The sequence below is a fragment of the Rutidosis leptorrhynchoides genome, chromosome 1 (genome assembly GCF_046630445.1).
Source record: "Rutidosis leptorrhynchoides isolate AG116_Rl617_1_P2 chromosome 1, CSIRO_AGI_Rlap_v1, whole genome shotgun sequence".
Lineage (NCBI taxonomy): Eukaryota > Viridiplantae > Streptophyta > Magnoliopsida > Asterales > Asteraceae > Rutidosis > Rutidosis leptorrhynchoides.
Window position 1 is genome coordinate 152,479,808 of NC_092333.1, and position 24,375 is coordinate 152,504,182.

Sequence of the window (24,375 nt, forward strand, 5' to 3'; positions counted from 1 at the left end):
TTGTTGAGTTGATTTTGTACTTCATTTTGATATTCTTTGAATGCTTCAAAAGTTTCATCTTTATGTCTTAACAAGTAGACATATCCGAAACGACTAAAGTCATCAATGAAAGTAACAAAGTATCTTTCACCATTCCTTGTTATGGGCTTAAAGGGTCCACATACATCCGAATGTATTAATCCCAATAAGTCTTTAGCCCTTTCATAGGTCCCTTTGAACGGTGTTTTAGTCATTTTGCCTTGTAAACAAGATTCACATACATCAAACGAGTCCATCTCATTTGATTTCAAAAGTCCATTCTTTTGAAGTGTATGCATTCGGTTCTTGTTTATGTGACCAAGGCGACAATGCCATAAGTAGGAATCACTCAAATCCCTTTTGAGTTTCTTGGTGCTAGTATGGTATATTGAGCTACTAGATGATGTGTCATCATGAACCAATTCATAAATTCCATTTGAAGTCGTAGCCTTAAAATAGAATACATTATCTAAATAAACGTGGATATCATCATTAACAAAATTAAGATTAAAACCACATTGTTTCAAACGGGAAACGGAAATAATGTTTCGACATAAATCGGGTGCATACAAAACATCATTCAAAATAAGTTCCAAACCACTTGGAAGCTTTAACACAAAGTCTCCTTAAGCCTTCACTTGCACTTTGGCTCCATTACCCATAAAGAGACTTGATGTTCCCGCTTGCTACTTCTTTTGAACCCCTGCAATGAATTGCAAATGTGAGTTCCACATCCAGTGTCTAATACCCATGTATTAGAAGAAGTAATACTAAGCTCTATATATACCATATATATATTACCTGAGGATTGCCCCGCATCCCTCCTTTCCTTCAACTCCTTAAGGTAGACCGGGCAGTTTCATTTCTAGTGACCCATTTCACCGCAACCGAAACATGGGTCTTCCTTGGGGTTTGCTTGTCCGGAAACCTTTTGCTTCTTATTCTTGTTTTTGGTTGGGGTAACCATCTTCCCCTTTCCCTTGCCTTGATGAGTGGGTCCTTTCCTCTTAGCCGCCTTAGGCTTAGAGGTGTTATTACCTTTGGACCCACCATCATTGATCATTAGCACGGGTGAAGCCCCTTTACCCATGCTAGTTTCGGCCATCCTTAACATGCCATGAAGCTCACCAATGGTCTTATCCATCCCATTCATATTGTAATTAATTACAAATTGGTCAAACCTCTTTGACAAGGAGTTTAGGATAAGATCCGTGGCTAGCTCATTAGATATGTTGAGATTAAGACGGTTTGCGCGATCAATAAGGCTTTTCATTTTGAGGACATAAGAGGAAACAGATTGGGTGTCATCCATACGACATGCATGTAGCGCTTGAACCGTTTCGAAGCGCTCAACACGTGCTTGTTGAAGGAACATCTCCTTCAATTGCGTAATCATGTCATATGCACTATGATGTTCGAAATTCTTTTGGAGTTCGGGTATCATAGTCCCAAGCATTAGGCAAGCGACTTGCACCGAATCGGCGCAATACTTGTCATAATAAGCCATGCCCTCTAGATCTTCCTCATCCGGTTGGTCGGGAATAGGGTCCTCCAACACATAAGCTTTATCCTCAAGTTTGAGGACAATCCTAAGATTACAGAACCAATCCATAAAGTTCGTATGGTTGAGTTTGTCTTTCTCGAGGAGAGACCTTAATGATAGGTTGTTTAGGTTAAGTGGTGCATTTTGCATGTTGTTGTTATTTGCGGCCATCTACAAAATTAACAAAGTTCATTTAAGTATCGATTTTAAATTTAATAAACAATACCCTTTTATAATTAATTGTCTTATTAAATATTAGAATCCAACGGTGAATCAAATTTCGGTTAGGTGACCTTTATCTCGTTATTTGACTTAGCTAGGTAGTCATTTATATGACAATTGCAATCCTTTTGCAACTCCTAAATTATGGGATCATGCAATCCTTTTGCATGGCATATTTATCCCATCAACGCCTATTTGTTCCTCATGCTTCGGTGACCCTAAGTTCATGATTCCCAAATCAAGTCGTTCTACTTGTGTAAACATGTAAAATCAACATACAAGTGGTTAGGTGACCTTTATCCCACAAGTGTGCGAATTTTACCTTAACCATATTAGTTAGCTCATAATGGTTAGGTGACCTTTATCCATTATGAGTTCCCTACTATGTTCAAGTGTCCCACAAAAGGATGGCGTTTAACTTGTTTACCTTGTTTTAGTTTAAGGGATTTTTAAGTTTTCATAAATTCTAGTTTAAGAAAACATTTGGCCATACACCAACATGCATTTGGTGTATAGTACATTATGAAAAACCAATTTTCATGTCTTAGTAGTAAAACCAATTACTTGATATAAACCATTTTATATACATTGTCATCATGTCCTTAATAACCATTTATTAGTGTCCTTTTGTTGTTTTAATTATAACCAATTATAATGTCATTTTTCAAGTTGTTCACATGTGATAAATTGTAGCAACCAAACATACAAACACAATAAACATGCAAAACAAACAAGTTCACAATCAAGCCAATTTGGTAGACATTTGTTTAGCCAAAACAAATGTCACCTGCTAAGGGTTATGACAAAGTAGGAGATTTTTAATCTCCCACTTAATCTTGCATCCAAATGCTTCCAACTTGTGTTCTTCTTTCATCATCTTCATTCTTCATTCTCTTTAGAAAAAAATATATCCTAATACATTTTTCTAGAAAATGAAATTATAACCTAATCTATTTTACATACCAAATATAAAATAAATTACAAATGAATAAATATTACAAATTATTACAAACCAAATGAATGATTAATATTACAAACCATAAGAATGAATAAATCAACCAAATCATACAACCACACAAACACAAGGTCTAGGCTTGATTGTGAACCATAACATACAACAAAATTTGACCAAAAAATAAGTTCCAAACCCATTTGGAACTCCCTAATTTTCGGCCAAAAAAGGTACCACCCAAATCCAACAAAATTTTTACATTCTACTTTCATGCATGTTACTAGAATGTAAGATTAGTGGATTTAAAAGTCATAAACAAGAAGCATGTTTCAAAGACCTTGGCTCTAGATACCATTGATGGAATTTGACAATCTTTTAAACAAACATGTTCTACATATTAACAAAGTTCATAAAACCCATTTTATAAAGATTAAAGTAAGCGGAAGAATGCAAAAGTTCATGTTATATGTTAACCATTTTAAAAGACAAATTCCATTAATATATCAAGTCATGAAGATATGCTTACAAGTAAAAGAAATGACATAGAAATATACCTCCTCAAAAGTTTGAGGGTAGTGGTTCTTAATGGATGAAGATGAAGATGAAGATGTTGATGAACTAGCCTCTTACTTGAAGCCTCAAGTTAGTGATACCCATAAGCAACCAATAATCAACACCACCTTTGATATGGTTAGGATTTTAGACACCAAGTATTAGCTTCAAAACAAATTTTGAACCCCTTCTTCTTGCTTGATGAATTAGGCCAAATGAGAGTAAGGGAGGAGAGAAAATTTTGTTAATTTTTTTTCTAAACTTGAGATAGGATTAGTGTGTGAGAGAGTCAACATGCATGCCCTTAAACCAAGTGAAAGTTTAATGCCACACTCAAGCATGGGTGGCTTGTCTTGGGAGCCCAAAACCGCCACCCCATGCTCCCCCTTTTTTTTTTTTTTGCAACATCTTTTAAATACTTGTACATGTTGTTAATCACTTGCTATTATATTTTATAAATCCCTTTTATAAAATATAACTCCAATTAATAGTTTAAGTACTTATAAACTATCAAATATATTATTAAGCAAGTATAAAAGGGGTTGTAGCTTCTACTTTTATAATCCTTTTATAAAATGTAGAACACACATTAATTGTTTAACCATATAAACAATTAAATCCATTATATATATAAATTATCCAAATAATTTTATCTCAAGTTGTTTATATTTTAGAAAACCAATTTTCTAAAATTGAAGTGTCGATTATTCACTTAATGATCCAATCGTTAAGATAAATACTTATAAGGTGTTGATAAGCTTGTTATTGGGTATGACCCGACTTGGATCATAACATATTATCCACATTAGTTTAATATGTCTCTCGGGCATACGAAATACCTTCACGCATGGCCCTAAAATCCAGGCCTGGTCCTATAAAGTTCGCGAGTTTTGGACGAAATTTACACATCTTTTTCTTCTTCCTTCATACGTAAACATATATATATATATATATATATATATATATATATATATATATATATATATATATATATATATTATAATTTTAATTTTAATTTTAATTCTAATAATAAGGGTATGTTAGCGAATGTTGTAAGGGTGTAAGTCGAAACTCTGTCCGTGTAACGCTAACCTATTTTTAATCACTGTAAGTTATGGTTAATGTTATTTTTAATTTAATGTCTCGTAGCTAAGTTATTATTATGCTTATTTAAGACGAAGTAATCATGATGTTGGGCTAAAAATATTAAGATTGGATAATTGGGCTTTGTACCATAATTGGGGTTTGGACAAAAGAACGACACTTGTGGAAATTAGACTATGGGCTATTAATGGGTCTTATATTAACTAAACGATACCTCATTAAATTAATATATAGACTTATAATTTGACGTATTTATATATAACCACATACGCTTGACTAGGTACGGTGGGCGGGATATCTATAAATACCAATAATTGTTCATTTTACCGGACACGGAACTGGATTAATAGTTAATAGACTTGTTGAAACAGGGGTGGATTACATTCAAGGGTAATTGGTGTAATTGTTAACAAAGTAGTAAAACCTTGGTTTACACGCAGTCGATAACCTGGTGTATTCATTAAACAAAGTATTAAAACCTTGTTACAATTCGAATCCCTAATTAGTTGGAATATTTGACTTCGGGAATAAGAATAATTTGTCGAAGACTTTCGCACTTTATATTTATGCCTGATGGACTATTATGGACAAATCCGTATCGACATATCGAATAATCCAGGACAAAGGACAATTAACCCATGGGAATAAACTAAAAATCCACACGTCAAACATCATGATTACGGAAGTTTAAATAAGCATAATTCCTTTATTTTCATATTTAATTGCACTTCTAATTATCGCTCTTTTATTTATTGTCATTGTATTTAATTGCACTTTTAATTATCGTACTCTTTAATTATCGCAATTTTATTTTATCGCACTTTTATTTATCGCAATTTCATTATCGTTATTTATTTTACGTTTTAAATTAAGTTATATTTATCTTTAATATTTTACATTAGGTTTTAACTACGACTAAAGTTTTAAAATCGACAAACCGGTCATTAAACGGTAAAAACCCCCTTTTATAATAATAATATTACTTATATATATATTTGTATTTTTTATAAGTTAAAACTAATATAGCGTTAAGCTTGTTTAATTTTCCCTGTGGAACGAACCGGACTTACTAAAAACTACACTACTGTACGATGAGGTACACTGCCTATAAGTGTTGTAGCAATGTTTAGGTATATCCATTCTATAAATAAATAAATATCTTGTGTAAAATTGTATCATATTTAATAGTATTTCGTTATAAAAATAATACTATTTCCTAGTACACCTCGCACACATCAGTGAGTTATAGGTTTAACCTATATATTATCAAATCATAATAATAGACCACAAGATTTCATATTTCAATATACATCCCATACATAGAGATAAAATTCATTCATATGGTGAACACCTGGTAACCGACATTAACAAGATGCATATATAAGAATATCCCCATCATTCCGGGACACCCTTCGGATATGATATAAATTTTGAAGTACTAAAGCATCCGGTACTTTGGATGGGGTTTGTTAGGCCCAATAGATCTATCTTTAGGATTCGCGTCAATTAGGGTGCCTGTTCCCTAATTCTTAGATTACCAGACTTAATAAAAAGGGGCATATTCGATTTCGATAATTCAACCATAGAATGTAGTTTCACGTACTTGTGTCTATTTTGTAAATCATTTATAAAACCTTCATGTATTCTCATCCCAAAAATATTAGATTTTAAAAGTGGGACTATAACTCACTTTCACAGATTTTTACTTCGTCGGGAAGTAAGACTTGGCCACTGGTCGATTCACGAACCTATAACAAATATGTACATATATATCAAAGTATGTTCAAAATATATTTACAACACTTTTAATACATTTAGATGTTTTAAGTTTATTAAGTCAGCTGTCCTCGTTCGTAACCTACAACTAGTTGTCCAAAGTTAGATGTACAGAAAAAAATTGATATATATTATCTTGAATCAATCCACGACACAGTGTATACACATCTCAGGCTAGACCACAACTCAAAGTATATATATTTTTAGAATCAACCTCAACCCTGTATAGCTAACTCCCACATTACTGCATATAGAGTGTTTCATGGTTGTTCCAAATAATATATACACATGGGTCGATATGATATGTCAAAACATTTTCATACGTGTCTATGGTATCCCAAGATTACATAATATATTATAATACATGTATAATACAATATAAGTTAGCTAGGATATGATTAATATAGATTTGTTACCAATTTTCACGTAGGTACAACAAGAAAAAATATCCAATCTTGTTTTACCCATATCTTATTCGTTTTAAATCCGTTTTGAGTGAATCAAATTGCTATAGTTTCATATTGAACTCTATTTTATGAATCTAAACAGAAAAAGTATAGGTTTATAGTCGGAAATATAAGTTACATGTCGTTTTTGTAAAGGTAGTCATTTCAGTCGAAAGAACGACGTTTAGATGACCATTTTAGAAAAACATATTTCCACTTTGAGTTTAACCATGATTTTTGGATATAGTTTCATGTTCAAAAGAAAAATCATTTTTCCAGAAGAACAACTTTTAAATCAAAGTTTATCATAGTTTTTAATTAACTTACCCAAAACAGCCTGCGGTGTTACTACGACAGCGTATGTCCGGTTTTACAGTGTTCTTCGTGTTTCCAGGTTTTAAATCATTAAGTTAGCATATCATATAGATATAGAACATGTGTTTAGTTGATTTTAAAAGTCAAGTTAGAAGGATTAACTTTTGTTTGCGAACAAGTTTAGAATTAACTAAACTATGTTCTAGTGATTACAAGTTTAAACCTTCGAATAAGATAGCTTTATATGTATGAATCGAATGATGTTATGAACATCATTACTACCTCAAGTTTTCTGTATAAAGCTACTGGAAATGAGAAAAATGGATCTAGCTTCAAAGAATCCTTGGATGGCTTGAAAGTTCTTGAAGCAGAATCATGACACGAAAAACAAGTTCAAGTAAGATTTCCACTCGAAATAAGATTGTTATAGTTATAGAAATTGAATCAAAGTTGGAATATGAGTATTACCTTGTATTATAAAGATATCTTACGGTAAATAAGAAAGATTTCTTGAGGTTGGATGATCACTCTACAAGATTGGAAGTAAGCTAGCAAACTTGGAAGTATTCTTGATTTTATGAAACTAGAACTTGTAGAATTTATGAAGAACACTTAGAACTTGAAGATAGAACTTGAGAGAGATCAATTTGATGAAGAAAATTGAAGAATGAAAGTGTTTGTAGGTTTTTTTGGTCGTTGGTGTATGGATTAGATATAAAGGATATGTAATATTATTTTCATGTAAATAAGTCATGAATGATTACTCATATTTTTGTAATTTTATGAGATATTTCATGCTAGTTGCCAAATGATGGTTCCCACATGTGTTAGGTGACTCACATGGGCTGCTAAGAGCTGATCATTTGAGTGTATATACCAATAGTACATACATCTAAAAGCTGTGTATTGTACGAGTACGAATACGGGTGCATACGAGTAGAATTGTTGATGAAACTGAACGAGGATGTGATTGTAAGCATTTTTGTTAAGTAGAAGTATTTTGATAAGTGTCTTGAAGTCTTTCAAAAGTGTATGAATACATATTAAAACACTACATGTATATACATTTTAACTGAGTCGTTAAGTCATCGTTAGTCGTTACATGTAAGTGTTGTTTTAAAACCTTTAGATTAACGATATTGTTAAATGTTGTTAACCCAATATTTATAATATCAAATGAGATTTTAAATTATTATATTATCATGATAATATGATGTATGAATATCTCTTAATATGATATATATACATTAAATGTCGTTACAACGATAATCGTTACATATATGTCTCGTTTCAAAATCATTAAGTTAGTAGTCTTGCTTTTACATATGTAGTTCATTGTTAATATACTTAATGATATGTTTACTTATCATAATATCATGTTAACTATATATATATATATATATATATATATATATATATATATATATATATATATATATATATATATATATCCATATATATGTCATCATATAGTTTTTACAAGTTTTAACGTTCGTGAATCACCGGTCAACTTGGGTGGTCAATTGTCTATATGAAACCTATTTAAATTAATCAAGTCTTAACAAGTTTGATTGCTTAACATGTTGGAAACAATTAATCATGTAAATAACAATTTCATTTAATATATATAAACATGGAAAAGTTCGGGTCACTACATATACCAAGAGTACATACATCTAAAAGCTGTGTATTGTACAAGTATGAATAAGGGTGCATACAAGTAGAATTGTTGATGAAACTGAACGAGGATGTAATTGTAAGCATTTTTGTGAACTAGACGCATTTTTGATAAGTGTCTTGAAGTCTTTCAAAAGTGTATGAATACATATTAAAACACTACATGTATGTACATTTTAACTGAGTCGTTAAGTCATCGTTAATCGTTACATGTAAATGTTGTTTTGAAACCTTTAGGTTAACGATCTTGTTAAATGTTGTTAACCCATTGTTTATTATATCTAAAGAGATGTTAAATTATTACATTATCATGATATTATGATATATTAATATATCTTAGTATGATATATATATATATACAGTTAAATGTTGTTACAATGATAATCGTTACATATATGTCTCGTTTCGAAATCCTTAAGTTAGTAGTCTTGTTTTTACATATGTAGTTCATTGTTAATACACTTAATGATATATTTACTTATCATTTAACATGTTTAACAATGTGTATCAATATCTTAATATGATTCATATGTACTTAGTAAGACGTTGTTATAACGATAATCGTTATATATATCGTTTTCGAGTTTCTTAATTCAATAGTCTCATTTTTATGTATATAACTCATTGTTAAAATACTTAATGAGATACATACCTATCATAATAACATGTTAACTATATATATATATATATATATATATATATATATATATATATATATATATATATATATATATATATATATGTATACATATATGTATATATATATACATATATGTATATATATATATATATATATATATATATATATATATATATATATATATATATATATATATGTCATCATATAGTTTTTGCAAGTTTTAACGTTCGTGAATCACCGGTCAACTTGGGTGGTCAATTATCTACATGAAACCTATTTCAATTAATCAAGTCTTAACAAGTTTGATTTCTTAACATGTTGGAAATACTTAATCATGTAAATAAAAATTTCATTTAATATATATAAACATGGAAAAGTTTGGGTCACTACAGTACCTACCCGTTAAATAAATTTCGTCCCGAAATTTTAAGCAGTTGGAGGTGTTGACGTATCTTCTAGAAATAAGTGCAAGTATTTCTTCTTCATCTGATCTTCTCATTCTCAGGTGAACTCGGGTCCTCTACGAGCATTCCATCGAACTTTAACAATTGGTATCTTATTTTGCTTAAGTCTTTTAACCTCACGATCCATTATTTCGACGGGTTCTTTGAAGAATTGAAGTTTTTCGTTGATTTGGATTTAGTCTAACAGAATCGTGAGATCTTCTTTAGCAAAACATTTCTTCAGATTTGAAATGTGGAAAGTGTTATGTACAACCACGAGTTGTTGTGGTAATTCAAGTCGGTAAGCTACTGGTCTGACACGATCAATAATCTTGAATGGTCCTATATACCTTGGATTTAATTTCCCTCGTTTACCAAATCGAACAACGCCTTTCCAAGGTTAAACCTTAAGCATGACCATCTCTCCAATTTCAAATTCTATATCTTTTCTTTTAATGTCGGCGTAGCTCTTTTGTCGAATTTGGGCGGTTTTCAACCGTTGTTGAATTTGGATGATCTTCTCGGTAGTTTCTTGTATTATCTCCGGACCCATAATCTGTCTATCCCCCACTTCACTCCAACAAATCGGAGACCTGCACTTATTACCATAAAGTGCTTCAAACGGCGCCATCTCAATGCTTGAATGGTAGCTGTTGTTGTAGGAAAATTTTGCTAACGGTAGATGTCGATCCCAACTGTTTCCGAAATCAATAACACATGCTCGTAGCATGTCTTCAAGCGTTTGTATCGTCCTTTTGCTCTGCCCATAAGTTTGTGGATGATAGGCAGTACTCATGTCTAGACGAGTTCCTAATGCTTGATGTAATATCTGCCAGAATCTTGAAATAAATCTACCATCCCTATCAGAGATAATAGAGATTGGTATTCCATGTCTGGAGATGACTTCCTTCAAATACAGTCGTGCTAACTTCTCCATCTTGTCATCTTCTCTTATTGGCCGGAAGTGTGCTGATTTGGTGAGACGATCAACTATTACCCAAATAGTATCAAAACCACTTGCAGTCCTTGGCAATTTAGTGATGAAATCTACGGTATTGTTTTCCCATTTCCATTCCGGGATTTCGGGTTGTTGAAGTAGACCTGATGGTTTCTGATGCTCCGCTTTGACCTTAGAACACGTCAAACATTCCCCTAAGTATTTAGCAACATCGGCTTTCATACCTGGCCACCAAAAATGTTTCTTGAGATCCTTGTACATCTTCCCCGTTCCAGGATGTATTGAGTATCTGGTTTTATGAGTTTCTCTAAGTATCATTTCTCTCATATCTCCAAATTTTGGTACCCAAATTCTTTCAGCCCTATACCGGGTTCCGTCTTCCTGAATATTAAGATGCTTCTCCGATCCTTTGGGTATTTCATCCTTTAAATTTCCCTCTTTTAAAACTCCTTGTTGCGCCTCCTTTATTTGAGTAGTAAGGTTATTGTGAATCATTATATTCATAGCTTTTAATCGAATGGGTTCTCTGTCCTTTCTACTCAAAGCGTCCGCTACCACATTCGCCTTCCCCGGGTGGTAACGAATCTCAAATTTGTAATCATTCAACAATTCAATCCACCTGCGCTGCCTCATGTTCAGTTGTTTCTGATTAAATATATGTTGAAGACTTTTGTGGTCAGTATATATAATACTTTTGACCCCATATAAGTAGTGCCTCCAAGTCTTTAATGCAAAAACAACCACGCCTAATTCCAAATCATGCGTCGTATAATTCTGCTCGTGAATCTTCAATTGTCTAGACGCATAAGCAATTATCTTCGTTCGTTGCATTAATACACAACCGAGACCTTGCTTTGAAGCATCACAATATATCACAAAATCATCATTCCCTTTAGGTAATGACAATATAGGTGCCGTAGTTAACTTTTTCTTTAACAATTGAAACGCTTTCTCTTGTTCATCCTTCCATTCAAATTTCCTCCCTTTATGCGTTAATGCAGTCAAGGGTTTTGCTATTCTGGAAAAATCTTAGATGAACCTTCTGTAGTAACCAGCTAGTCCTAAAAATTGGCGTATATGCTTCGGAGTTTTCGGGGTTTCCCATTTTTCAACAGTTTCAATCTTTGCTGGATCCACCTGAATATCTTCTTTGTTCACTATGTGACCGAGGAATTGAACTTCTTCCAACCAAAATGCACACTTTGAAAACTTACCGTACAGTTTTTCTTTTCTCAGAACTCTAGCACTTTTCTTAAATGTTCTTCATGCTCTTGATCATTCTTATAGTAAATAAGTATGTCATCAAAGAAAACAATGACAAACTTGTCAAGATATGGCCCACACACTCGATTCATGAGGTCTATGAACACAGCTGGTGTGTTCGTCAATCCAAACGGCATAACCATAAACTCGTAATGACCGTAACGCGTCCTAAAAGCAGTCTTTGGAATATCATCCTCCTTCACCCGCATTTGATGATACCCAAAACGTAAATCAATCTTCGAATAAACCGACGAGCCTTGTAGTTGATCAAATAAGTCGTCGATTCTCGGTAGTGGGTACCGGTTCTTGTTGGTAAGTTTGTTCAACTCTCGGTAGTCGATACACAACCTAAATGTACCATCCTTCTTCTTGACAAAAAAACAGGAGCTCCCCACGGTAATGTGCTTGGTCGAATGAAACCACACGGATCGGTGTGGAGGTAGTCCCGGTAATTCTTTCGGAAATACATCGGGAAATTCTTTTGTGACGGGAATATCATTGATGTTCTTTTCTTCGGAATTGACTTTCTCGATGTGTGCTAGTACAGCATAGCAACCTTTTCTTATTAGTTTTTGTGCCTTCAGGTTACTAATAAGATTTAACTTCGCGTTGCTCTTTTCTCCGTACACCATTAAGGGTTTTCCTTTTTCTCGTATAATGCAAATTGCATTTTTGTAACAAACGATCTCTGCTTTCACTTCTCTCAACCAGTCCATACCGATTATCACATCAAAACTCCCTAACTCTACTGGTATCAAGTCAATCTTAAATGTTTCGCTAACCAGTTTAATTTCTCGATTCCGACAGATATTATCTGCTGTAATTAATTTACCGTTTGCTAATTCGAGTAAAAATTTATTATCCACGGGCATCGGTGAACAACTTAGTTTAGCACAAAAATCTCTACTCATATAGCTTCTGTCCGCACCCGAATCAAATAAAACATAAGCAGATTTATTGTCAATGAGAAACGTACCCGTAACAAGCTCCGAGTCTTCCTGCGCTTCTGCCGTATTAATATTGAAAACTCTTCCGCGGCCCTGCCCATTAGTATTCCCCTGATTCTGGCAATTTCTACTAAAGTGGCCCGGTTTTCCATATCCAAAACAAACTATGGCGGTATTATTTGTTCCGACATTATTTGTTACTTTAGTTCTATTATGCATTGGTCCGTAGATTTCGCACTTCTTCGCGCTATGACCATTTCTTTTACACCTGTTGTAAAATGTCGTGCAGAACCCCAGGTGATGCTCTTCACATCTTTGGCATGGCTGTTTTTGGTTTTTGTTGCCATTGTTGTAATTGAGATTGTTGTTGGGATTGTTATTGTTGTTATTGTTGTTGTTGTTGTTATTGTTGTTGGGCCGGTTATTGTAGTTGTTGTTGGGACGTTTGTTGAAGTTGTTGTTGCAATTGATGTTGCGGTTATTGGGATAGTTGTTGCGATTTTGGTTGTGATTGTTGTTGTTGTATTGGCAACTCTGGTCATTAGTTTCTTCCCACTTTCTCTTGACTGGTTTCATGTTAACCTCTTTGGTCGCCTGCTCTTTAACCCTTCCTTCGATATGGTTCACTAATTTGTGAGCCATTCGACTTGCCTTTTGTATGGAGGCGGGCTCGTGTGAACTCACATCTTCTTGAATTCTTTTCGGTAACCCTTTTACAAATGCGTTGATCTTCTCTTCTTCGTCTTCAAACGTTCTGGGACACAATAGGCACAATTCTGTGAATCGTAGTTCGTACGTGGAGATATCGAAACCTTGCGTTCGTAATCCTCTAAGCTCTACCTTGAGCTTATTGACCTCGTTCCTGGGACGATACTGCTCGTTCATCAATTGCTTGAATGCTGACCATGGTAGTGTGTAAGCAGCATCTTGTCCTACCTGCTCGAGATAGGTATTCCACCACGTTAACGCCGTACCTGTGAAGGTATGTGTAGCGTACTTAACTTTGTCCTCTTCAGTACACTTACTTATGGCAAACACCGATTCGACTTTCTCGGTCCACCGTTTCAATCCAATTGGTCCTTCGGTTCCATCAAATTCCAAAGGTTTGCAGGCAGTGAATTCTTTGTAGGTGCATCCTACACGATTTCTTGTGGAATTAGTTCCACTGCTAGATCCAGATTTATTGTTATTTTGCATTGCAGCCTGCACTGCGGCTATGTTCACAGCAAGGAAAACACGGAAGTCTTCCTCACTCATGTTCAAGTTCTGACGAGTCGCCGGTGCCATTTCCTTCAAAATAGCCAAAAGAATTGAGTTAATCATATAGAATTTAAGAGTAGTCAATAGTATTTCATAGCATAATATGAACTTATTTATAAAAGCTTTTTCTTCATATTAGCATTTTATAGTTTTAATTCGGGTAGTACCTACTCGTTAAGTTCATACTTAGCAGCTATTATACAATTCTACTACTATGATTCTATATGAAAAACTTATTACAATAATATTTTGCGTTCAAAGTTTATACAATATTTTACAAACTTACAATACAGCTATAATACATATAGGATGAAATATAGCACATAATAACTTTGCTACACGGCAGCTATGAACGCAATTCTAGTTAATACGCAAGTTGTTCAGCAAAATAAATAAAGACACGTAATTCATAAGTCCAGAAACAAGTCATGCATTCAGGTTTTACTAAGACGACTTCCAATCCTTGATCTTGTGGAAAATAACCGTTATGACCATTGGCTAGGCAGCATGTTGTAATGTCGTCAAAAGGACGAGGGTTTCGTAATGTCCAGCAGCCCCGTAATAATCTAAAAACCTTTTTTCTCACCCCAACTACTGAATCCGTCACTTGTGGGAAGGTTTCATTTAAAAGCTACAATCCGATGTTCTTTTTCTCACTTTGGTAAGAAGCTAACATCACTAACCCGTAAGCATAACATGCTTCTTTATGTTGCATGTTAGAAGCTCTTTCTAATTCACGAAATCCTACGTTGGGATATGTTGAGTCAAAATAGGTTCTTAACCCGTAGCGTAAAATTGCATTTGGGTTCCCCGCATTTAACGCTTTAAAGAAAACACGGAGTAACTTACGGTCTCCCGAGTGTGATATACCCTACCTATCAAAGGAAAGCTTTTTATAAACTAAGGCATTTTTGGAAAGTCTTTCAAATGTTTGACAAGTTAATTTTGCCATAATTAATTGTGCTGATGAATTCTGACCGACTCTAGACAAGATTTTCTCAATCATATCCTCTGGTAGATCTTCTAAAATATTCGATTGTCTACCCTTAACGTCCATTTTATTTTTAAACTGTAAAATAGACAACGATTAGATTCGTAAAAGATAATTAACAAACAATACAAGAAATTTTTACATAGAACATAAAAGTACAAGCACACTACATTAGATATAATACACAACATGATTACATCCCTCAAATCTGAATCACTGGTTTCTTCTTCTTTGGACTTGGTTCGTTTTCCTAATTTTCTAGGAATATATGGTGTTCCTCTAATACGAGCCGTCGTTTTCCACAATGGTTTAGAAAAACCTGGTGGTTTAGAGATTTCCGGGTCATTGTTACAATTTAGGAAATACGGATGTTGCCAATACATATAAAGTTCATCGGGGTTGGAATCGGGTTTCACTATTTTTATACATTTTCCCTTATTATTTTCTTTCGCTTTATTAAATTGGGTCGAGGTAATTTCTATAACATCATCGGAATCCTCATCGGGATCTGATTCATCAGAAAATTGATAATCTTCCCAATATTTTGCTTCCTCAGCGGAAACACCACTGACCATTATTAACTTTGGTCTGTTGGTTGAGGATTTTATTTTATTTCATTGATTTACTATAGGTATCAATATCTCTTCCTCCGGAACCTCTTATTCTTCCGGTTCCTCCTCTTCCGGTTCCTCCTCTTCCGGTTCCTCTTCTTCCGGTTCCTTTTCGGGAATTTGTGAATCTTCCCAAAATATATTCGACTCTTCATTATTATTAGGTGAATCGATGGGATTTGTACTAGTGGTAGACATCTATCACACAATATCAAACACATTAAGAGGTTAATATATCACATAATATTTACATGTTAATAATATATAGTTTCCAACAAAAGTGTTAAGCAATTGTTTTTAAAGAAAACACAGTCGAAGTCCAGATTCACTAATGTATCCTAACAAACTCGATAAGACACATTAATGTAAATTTCTGGTTCTCTAAGACAAACGCTCGGATACCAACTGAAATGTCCCGTTCATATTGATTATAAACGTTCCATATTAATTGATTTCGTCGCGAGATTTTGACCTCTATATGAGACGTTTTTCGAAGACTGCATTCATTTTTAAAACAACCATAACCTTTATTTTATCGATAAAGGTTTAAAAGGCATTATGTAGATTATCAAATAATGATAATCTAAAATATACCGTTTACACACGACCATTACATAATGGTTTACAATAAGAATATATTACATCAAAAATAAGATTCTTGAATGCAGTTTTTACATAATATCATACAAGCATGGACTCCAAATCTTGTCCTTATTTTAGTATGCAACAGCGGAAGCTCTTAATAATCACCTGAGAATAAATATGCTTAAAACGTCAACAAAAAATGTTGGTGAGTTATAGGTTTAACCTATATATTATCAAATCATAATAATAGACCACAAGATTTCATATTTCAATACATCCTATAAATAGAGATAAAAATCATTCATACGGTGAACACCTAGTAACCGACATTAACAAGATGCATATAAGAATATCCCCATCATTCCGGGACATCCATCGGACATGATATAAAAACTCGAAGTACTAAAGCATCCGCTACAGCGGATGGGGTTTGTTGGGCCCAATAGATCTATCTTTAGGATTCGCGTCAATTAGTAGACTGGTTTACTAATTCTTAGGTTACAAAGTAAAAGGGGCTTATTCGGCTTCGATCGTTCAACCATAGAAAGTAGTTTCATGTACTTGTGTCTATTTTGTAAAACATTTATAAAGCTGCATGTATTCTCATCCCAAAAATATTAGATTTTAAAAGTGGGACTATAACTCACTTTCACAGATTTTTACTTCGTCGAGAAGTAAGACTTGGCCACTGGTCAATTCACGAACCTATAACAAATATGTACATATATATCAAAGTATGTTCAAAATATATTTACAACATTTTTAATACGTTTTAATGTTTTAAGTTTATTAAGTCAGCTGTCCTCGTTAGTAACCTACAACTAGTTGTCCATAGCTAGATGTACAGAAATAAATTGATATATATTATCTTGACCCAATCCACGACTCAGTGTATACACGTCTCAGGCTAGATCACAACTCAAAGTATATATATTTTTGGAATCAACCTCAACCCTGTATAGCTAACTCCAACATTACTGCATATAGAGTGTCTATGGTTGTTCCAAATAATATATATAGATGGGTCGATATGATATGTCAAAACATTTGCATACGTGTCTATGGTATCTAAAGATTACATAATATATTAGAATATATGTATTATACAATATAAGTTAGCTAGGATATGATTAATATAGATTTGTTACCAATTTTCACGTAGCTACAACAAGTAAAAATATCCAAACTTGTTTTATCCATAACTTCTTCGTTTTAAATCTGTTTTGAGTGAATCCAATTACTATAGTTTCATATTGAACTTAAGTTTATGAATATATACAGAAAAAGTATAAGTTTATTGTCAGAAATACAGGTTACAAGTCATTTTTGTAAAGGTAGTCATTTCAGTCCAAAGAACGACGTCTAGATGACCATTTTGGAAAACATACTTCCACTTTGAGTTTAATCATGAATTTTGGATATAGTTTCATGTTCATAAGAAAAATCATTTTCCCAGAAGAACAAATTTTAAATCAAAGTTTATCATAGTTTTTAATTAACTAACCCAAAATAGCCTGCGGTGTTACTACGACGACGTATATCCAGTTTTACGGTGTTTTTCGTGTTTTCAGTTTTTAAATCATTAAGTTAGCATATCATATAGATATAGAACATGTGGCTAGTTGATTTTAAAATTCAAGTTAGAAGGATTAACTTTTGTTTGCGAACAAGTTTAGAATTAACTAAACTATGTTCTAGTGATTTCAAGTTTAAACCTTCAAATAAGGTAGTTTTATATATGTGAATCGAATGATGTTATGAACATCATTACTACCTTAGGTTTTGTGGATAAACCTACTGAAAATGAGAAAAATAGATCTAGCTTCAAAGGATCCTTAGATGGCTTGAAAGTTCTTGATGCAGAATCATGACACGAAAATAAGTTCAAGTAAGATTTTCACTCGAAATAAGATTGTTATAGTTATAGAACTTGAATCAAAATTTGAATATGAGTATTACCTTGTATTAGAAAGATATATTACTGTAAATAAGAAAGATTTCTTGAGGTTGGATGATCACTTTACAAGATTGGAAGTAAGCTAGCAAACTTGGAAGTATTCTTGATTTTATGAAACTATAACTTATAGAATTTATGAAGAACACTTAGAACTTGAAGATAGAACTTGAGAGAGATCAATTGGATGAAGAAAATTGAAGAATGAAAGTGTTTGCAGGTGTTTTTGGTCATTGGTATATGGATTAGATATAAAGGATGTGTAATTTTATTTACATGTAAATAAGTCATGAATGATTACTAATATTTTTGTAATTTTATGAGATATTTCATGCTAGTTTCCAAATCATGGTTCTCACATGTGTTAGGTGACTCACATGGGCTGCTAAGAGCTGATCATTAGAGTGTATATACCAATAGTTCATACATCTAAAAGCTGTGTATTGTACGAGTATGAATACGGGTCCATACGAGTAGAATTGTTGATGAAACTGAACGAGTATGTAATTGTAAGCATTTTTGTTAAGTAGAAGTATTTTGATAAGTGTCTTGAAGTCTTTCAAAAGTGTATGAATACATATTAAAACACTAGATGTATATACATTTTAACTGAGTCGTTAAGTCATCGTTAGTCGTTACATGTAAATGTTGTTTTGAAACCTTTAGGTTAACGATCTTGTTAAATGTTGTTAACCCATTGTTTATTAAATCTAAAGAGATGTTAAATTATTACATTATCATGATATTATGATATATTAATATATCTTAGTATGATATATATACAGTTAAATGTTGTTACAACGATAATCGTTACATATATGTCTCGTTTCGAAATCCTTAAGTTAGTAGTCTTGCTTTTACATATGTAGTTCATTGTTAATACACTTAATGATATATTTACTTATTATTTAACATGTTTAACAAAGTGTATAAATATCTTAATATGATTCATATGTACTTAGTAAGACGTTGTTATAACGATAATCGTTATATATATCATTTTCGAGTTTCTTAATTCAATAGTCTCATTTTTATGTATATAACTCATTGTTAAAATACTTAATGAGATACATACCTATCATAATAACATGTTATGTTTACTTATCATAGTATCATGTTAACTTATCATAGTATCATGTTAACTATATATATATATATATATCCATATATATGTCATCATATAGTTTTTACAAGTTTTAACGTTCGTGAATCATCGGTCAACTTGGGTGGTCAATTGTCTATATGAAACCTATCTTAATTAATCAAGCCTTAACAAGTTTGATTACTTAACATGTTGGAAATACTTAATCATGTAAATAATAATTTCATTTAATATATATAAACATGGAAAAGTTCGGGTCACTACAAGAACGGAGATTCAGAAAATGGAAGTTGAGTTTTAGGAGTTGAAGGTTGTGGGAACCGATCTTGATAGTTATAACCGTAGGTTACTGGAATTAGCTCTGATGTGCCCCACGATGGTTACCCCAGGATTTAAGCGAATGGAACGGTATTTATGGGGACTTCCCAAGTCCATTCAAGGAAATGTCACCTCTTCAAAACCAGCTGATGTCCCAGAAGCTATGCGCATGGCGCTCACACTGATGAACCAAATTACCAACAAAGAACCAGAAAAGGGGAAATCTGAATCGGGATCTAGTAATGAGAAACGTAAGTGGGACAGCAACAAGGGAAGGGTCTTTGATCAAAACCCAGCTAAGAGGCATGAAAGTTTCAAGGGAAACAACGATGGGAGGAACCCCAACCCGAACCCTAGCTCAAACCCTAACTACAAGGGTAGTCTCCCGCAGTGCAAGAGATGCTACAAGCATCATACCGGGTACTGCAACGTGGTCTGTGAAAAGTGTAAAAGGACTGGGCATATTGGCAAAGACTGCAAGATCACCACCCCAACTGTGAAGACAAACCCTACTGGGCAAAGGAAATGCTATGAGTGTGGACAACAGGGCCACTTCAGGAATGAATGTCCCAACAAGAGAAAGAATGGCAGGCCAGCGCGTTGAAGAGCTTTCAACGTAAACGCAAGGGATGCCTGTGAGAACCCCGACTTGGTTACAGGTATATTCACTATCAACAATCTATTAGCTTCTGTCCTATTTGATACTGGTACCGATAGGAGTTATGTATATAGACACTTTTGCTCTAAGATAAATTGGTCGTTAGTTCCTTTAAAGGAGAGTATGCTTGTTGAGGCAGCCAATGGAAAACTTGAGAAAGTTGATCAAATTAGCCGATGAGGTATTATCAACATAGCTGGTATGGATTTCGAGATTGACTTGATACCCATCAAATTGGGAAGTTTTGATGTGATTGTCGGTATGGACTGGTTGACCATGGTAAGGGCCGACATTATCTGTGGAGATAAAGCTATTCGCATACCACACGGAGATGGTGAGCCACTGATTATTTACGGAGAGAGATGTAACTCAAACCTGAACCTCATTAGTTGAATGAAGGCATAAAAGATCATGAAGAAAGGACGTCTTGCTGTTTTAGCACATGTGAAAACATTAGAAACCGAGGTGAACAGTGTAGATGATGTACGAATTGTGAACGAATTTCCCGATGTCTTCCCAGAAGAATTTCCTGGATTACCGCCAACGAGGGCAGTGGAGTTTCAAATCGATTTAGTGCCACGAGTTGTACCTGTAGCTCACGCACCTTATCGACCCGCACCTTTCGAAATGCAAGAGTTGCAGAGCCAACTACAAGAACTGCTAGACCGTGGATTTATCTAACCAAGTTCTTCGCCTTGGGGCGCACCTATTTTAGTTGTGAAGAAGAAGGACGGATCTTTTCGCATGTGTATCGATTATCGTGAGTTGAACAAGTTGACGATCAAGAATCGGTATCCCCTTCCCCAAATTGACGATCTTTTCGATCAGCTGCAAGGCTCAAGCATTTACTCTAAGATCGATTTACGATCCGGTTATCACCAGTTGAGGGTGAAGGAGAGTGATGTGATGAAAACTACGTTCAGAACCCGTTATGGTCACTATGAGTTTCTCGTGATGCCATTCGGTTTAACCAACGCACCTGCCATGTTTCTGGATCTCATGAATCGTGTATGCAAGCCATACCTGGATAAATTCATTATCGTCTTCATAGATGATATCCTCATCTTCTCCAAAAGCGAATAAGAACATGAGCAACATCTTCAACTAGTGCTTAAACTCTTGAGACAAGAGCAACTTTATGCCAAATTCTCCAAGTGCGAGTTTTGGTTGAAGGAAGTCCAATTCCTGGGTCATATCGTGAACGATCAAGGTATCAAAGTTGATCCCACAAAGATCGAAGCTATCAGCAAGTGGGAAGCCCCCACTACTCCGACTTATATCCGCCAATTTTTAGGTCTCGCCGGTTACTACCGAAGATTTATTGAAGGTTTCTCTCTGATTGCGCGTCCTTTGACCGCGCTGACTCACAAAGGGAAGAATTTCGTTTGGGAAACCGTACAAGAATCAGCATTTCAAACCTTGAAGCAGAAGTTAACCACCGCGCCTATCTTATCACATCCTGAAGGCAGTGATGATTTCGTCGTATATTGCGATGCCTCAAAAAATGGTTTTGGTTGCGTATTGATGTAAAGAACGAAGGTCATTGCTCATGCTTCTCGTCAACTGAAGATCACGAGTGAAACTACACTACTCACGATCTTGAACTAGGAGCCGTTGTCTTTGCGCTCAAATTATGGAGACACTATCTTTATGGAACTAAGAGTACTATCTTCACCGACCACAAAAGCCTCTAACACATATTTGATTAAAAACAACTGAACATGAGACAACGACGATGGATCGAAACGCTGAACGACTATGATTGTGAACTTCTTTACCATCCTGGCAAGGCAAATGTTGTAGCCGACGCTTTAAGCCGAAAGGAGAGGATGGTACCTCTTTGTGTCCGCGCCCTGAACATCACCATTCATTCGAACCCCAATAGCCAAATCCATGTAGCCCAAGATGAGGCTCTCAAAGAGGAGAATATTTCTCATGAACACTTGAACATTCTCATCTCTCGATTCGAGGGTAAGGAGACTGGACTCCGATACTTCGTCGGAAGAATTTGGGTGCCTAGTTATGCGGATTTACGAAGCCTCATTCTAGATGAAGCCCACAAGTCAAGATATTCGATTCATCCCGAAGCCGGTAAAATGAACCACGATCTCAAGGAACAGTATTGGTGGCCAAATCTTAAGAGGATGTTGCAACTTATGTTGGGAAGTGTTTGACTTGCTCGAAGCTTAAGGCTGAACATCAAAGGCCATATGGGTTACTCCAGCAACCAGAAATCCCGCATGGAAGTGGGAAAGGATAATGATGGACTTCATCACAAAACTACCAAAGACGGTGGGTGGATACGATACCATCTGGGTTATCGTTGACCGTCTTACCAAATCTGCACACTTCTTAGCCATGAAAGAAACGGATAAGATGGAAAAATTCGCTCAACTATACATAAAAGTGATTGTATCTCTTCATGGTGTACCCTTATCGATTATTTCAGACCGAGATGCCCGTTTTACTTCTAGATTTTGGCGTTCTTTGCAAGAAGCCTTGGGGACTCGTCCATGAGTACTGCATATAACCCACATACCGATGGACAAAGCGAACGCACAATTCAAACTTTGGAGGACATGTTGCGTGCTTTGTGTCATTGATTTTGGAAAGGCTTGGGAAAGGCATTTGCCGCTAGCCAAATTTTCTTACAACAACATTTATCATTCGAGTATTAATGCCGCACCTTTCAAAGCATTGTATGGCCGCAAATGTCATTCTCCTATTTGTTGGGCCGAAGTAGGCGAAAAGAAAATCACCGGACCCGAGTTAGTCCATGAAACAACCGAGAAGATTGTCCAAATTCAAGCGAGACTCAAGACGGCCCGTGATCGCCAAAAGAGTTATGCCGACCTTAAATGTAAAGACTTCAAATTTAACATGGGTGACCGTGTAATGTTGAAGGTCGCACCTTGGAAAGGTGTAATCCGTTTTGGAAAACGTGGGAAGCTCAACCCGTGATACATTAGGCCTTTCGAAATCTTGGAGCGTGTTGGACCCGTTGCTTACCAACTGGATCTTCCGACTCAATAGAGCTCATTTCATCCTACCTTCCACGTATCGAATTTGAAGAAGTGTCTTGCTGAACTGGAACTTGTCATACCATTGGAGGAACTTACGATTGATGACAAACTCCACTTCGTGGAAGAACCTGTTGAAATTATAGATCGTGAGGTCAAAACTTTGAAATTCAATAAGATTTCGATCGTCCGAGTTCGATGAAATGCCAAACGAGGACCTGAGTTTACCTGGGAACGAGAGGATCAAATGATGCAGAAGTATCCTCACCTTTTCCCAACTCCTCCATCTACCTCAGCTTAAAATTTCGGGACGAAATTTTCTTTAACAGGTGGGTAATGTAACGACCCTGAATTTTCCAACTTATATTATTAATATTTATTATTAATACTTGCGTTGTACTAAATGTATTCTTATACATTTTACTTGTTACCGTAATTGACATTTTAATGTCCCGACTCGTCTTTTTGACACGTGCTTTTCACGAATAATATTTCAAATATTATTTACGTTCATAATTAATTATTATTAATTATTTCTAATTAACTAATGTAAGTAGTTAATTACTTGGGCTTGTTACTAAGTTGTTGCATACTTATACATGGGCTTTTATTATTGGACTTGGACTATCAAAGCCCACCCTACATTTCTTAATGGACTAGTTAGTGAGCCCATCATATTACTAGTGATTTATTAAGGTTAAACATAGATTAATTAAGTGTTGGAGACAAGAATGTCTCAAGCATGCATGCACCTCTTTCCCATACATTTAACCTTATACTCTTCCTAGCATACAACACTCTCCCACACATGAAATAACAAACTTGACCTTCCCCTTTTGGACTCCTAGGCTGACGGTTTGAGTAAGGGAGGAGGGAGTTCATTTTTCTTTTTCTTTTTTTGTTACTTATAAGCTAGTTTTTACTTCATTTCACACACACATATTACTTACACCACTTTACTCCCAACTTTCCTCTCTAGATTGTAAGTAATATATCTTTTTCTTTCTTCTTATTTTTCTT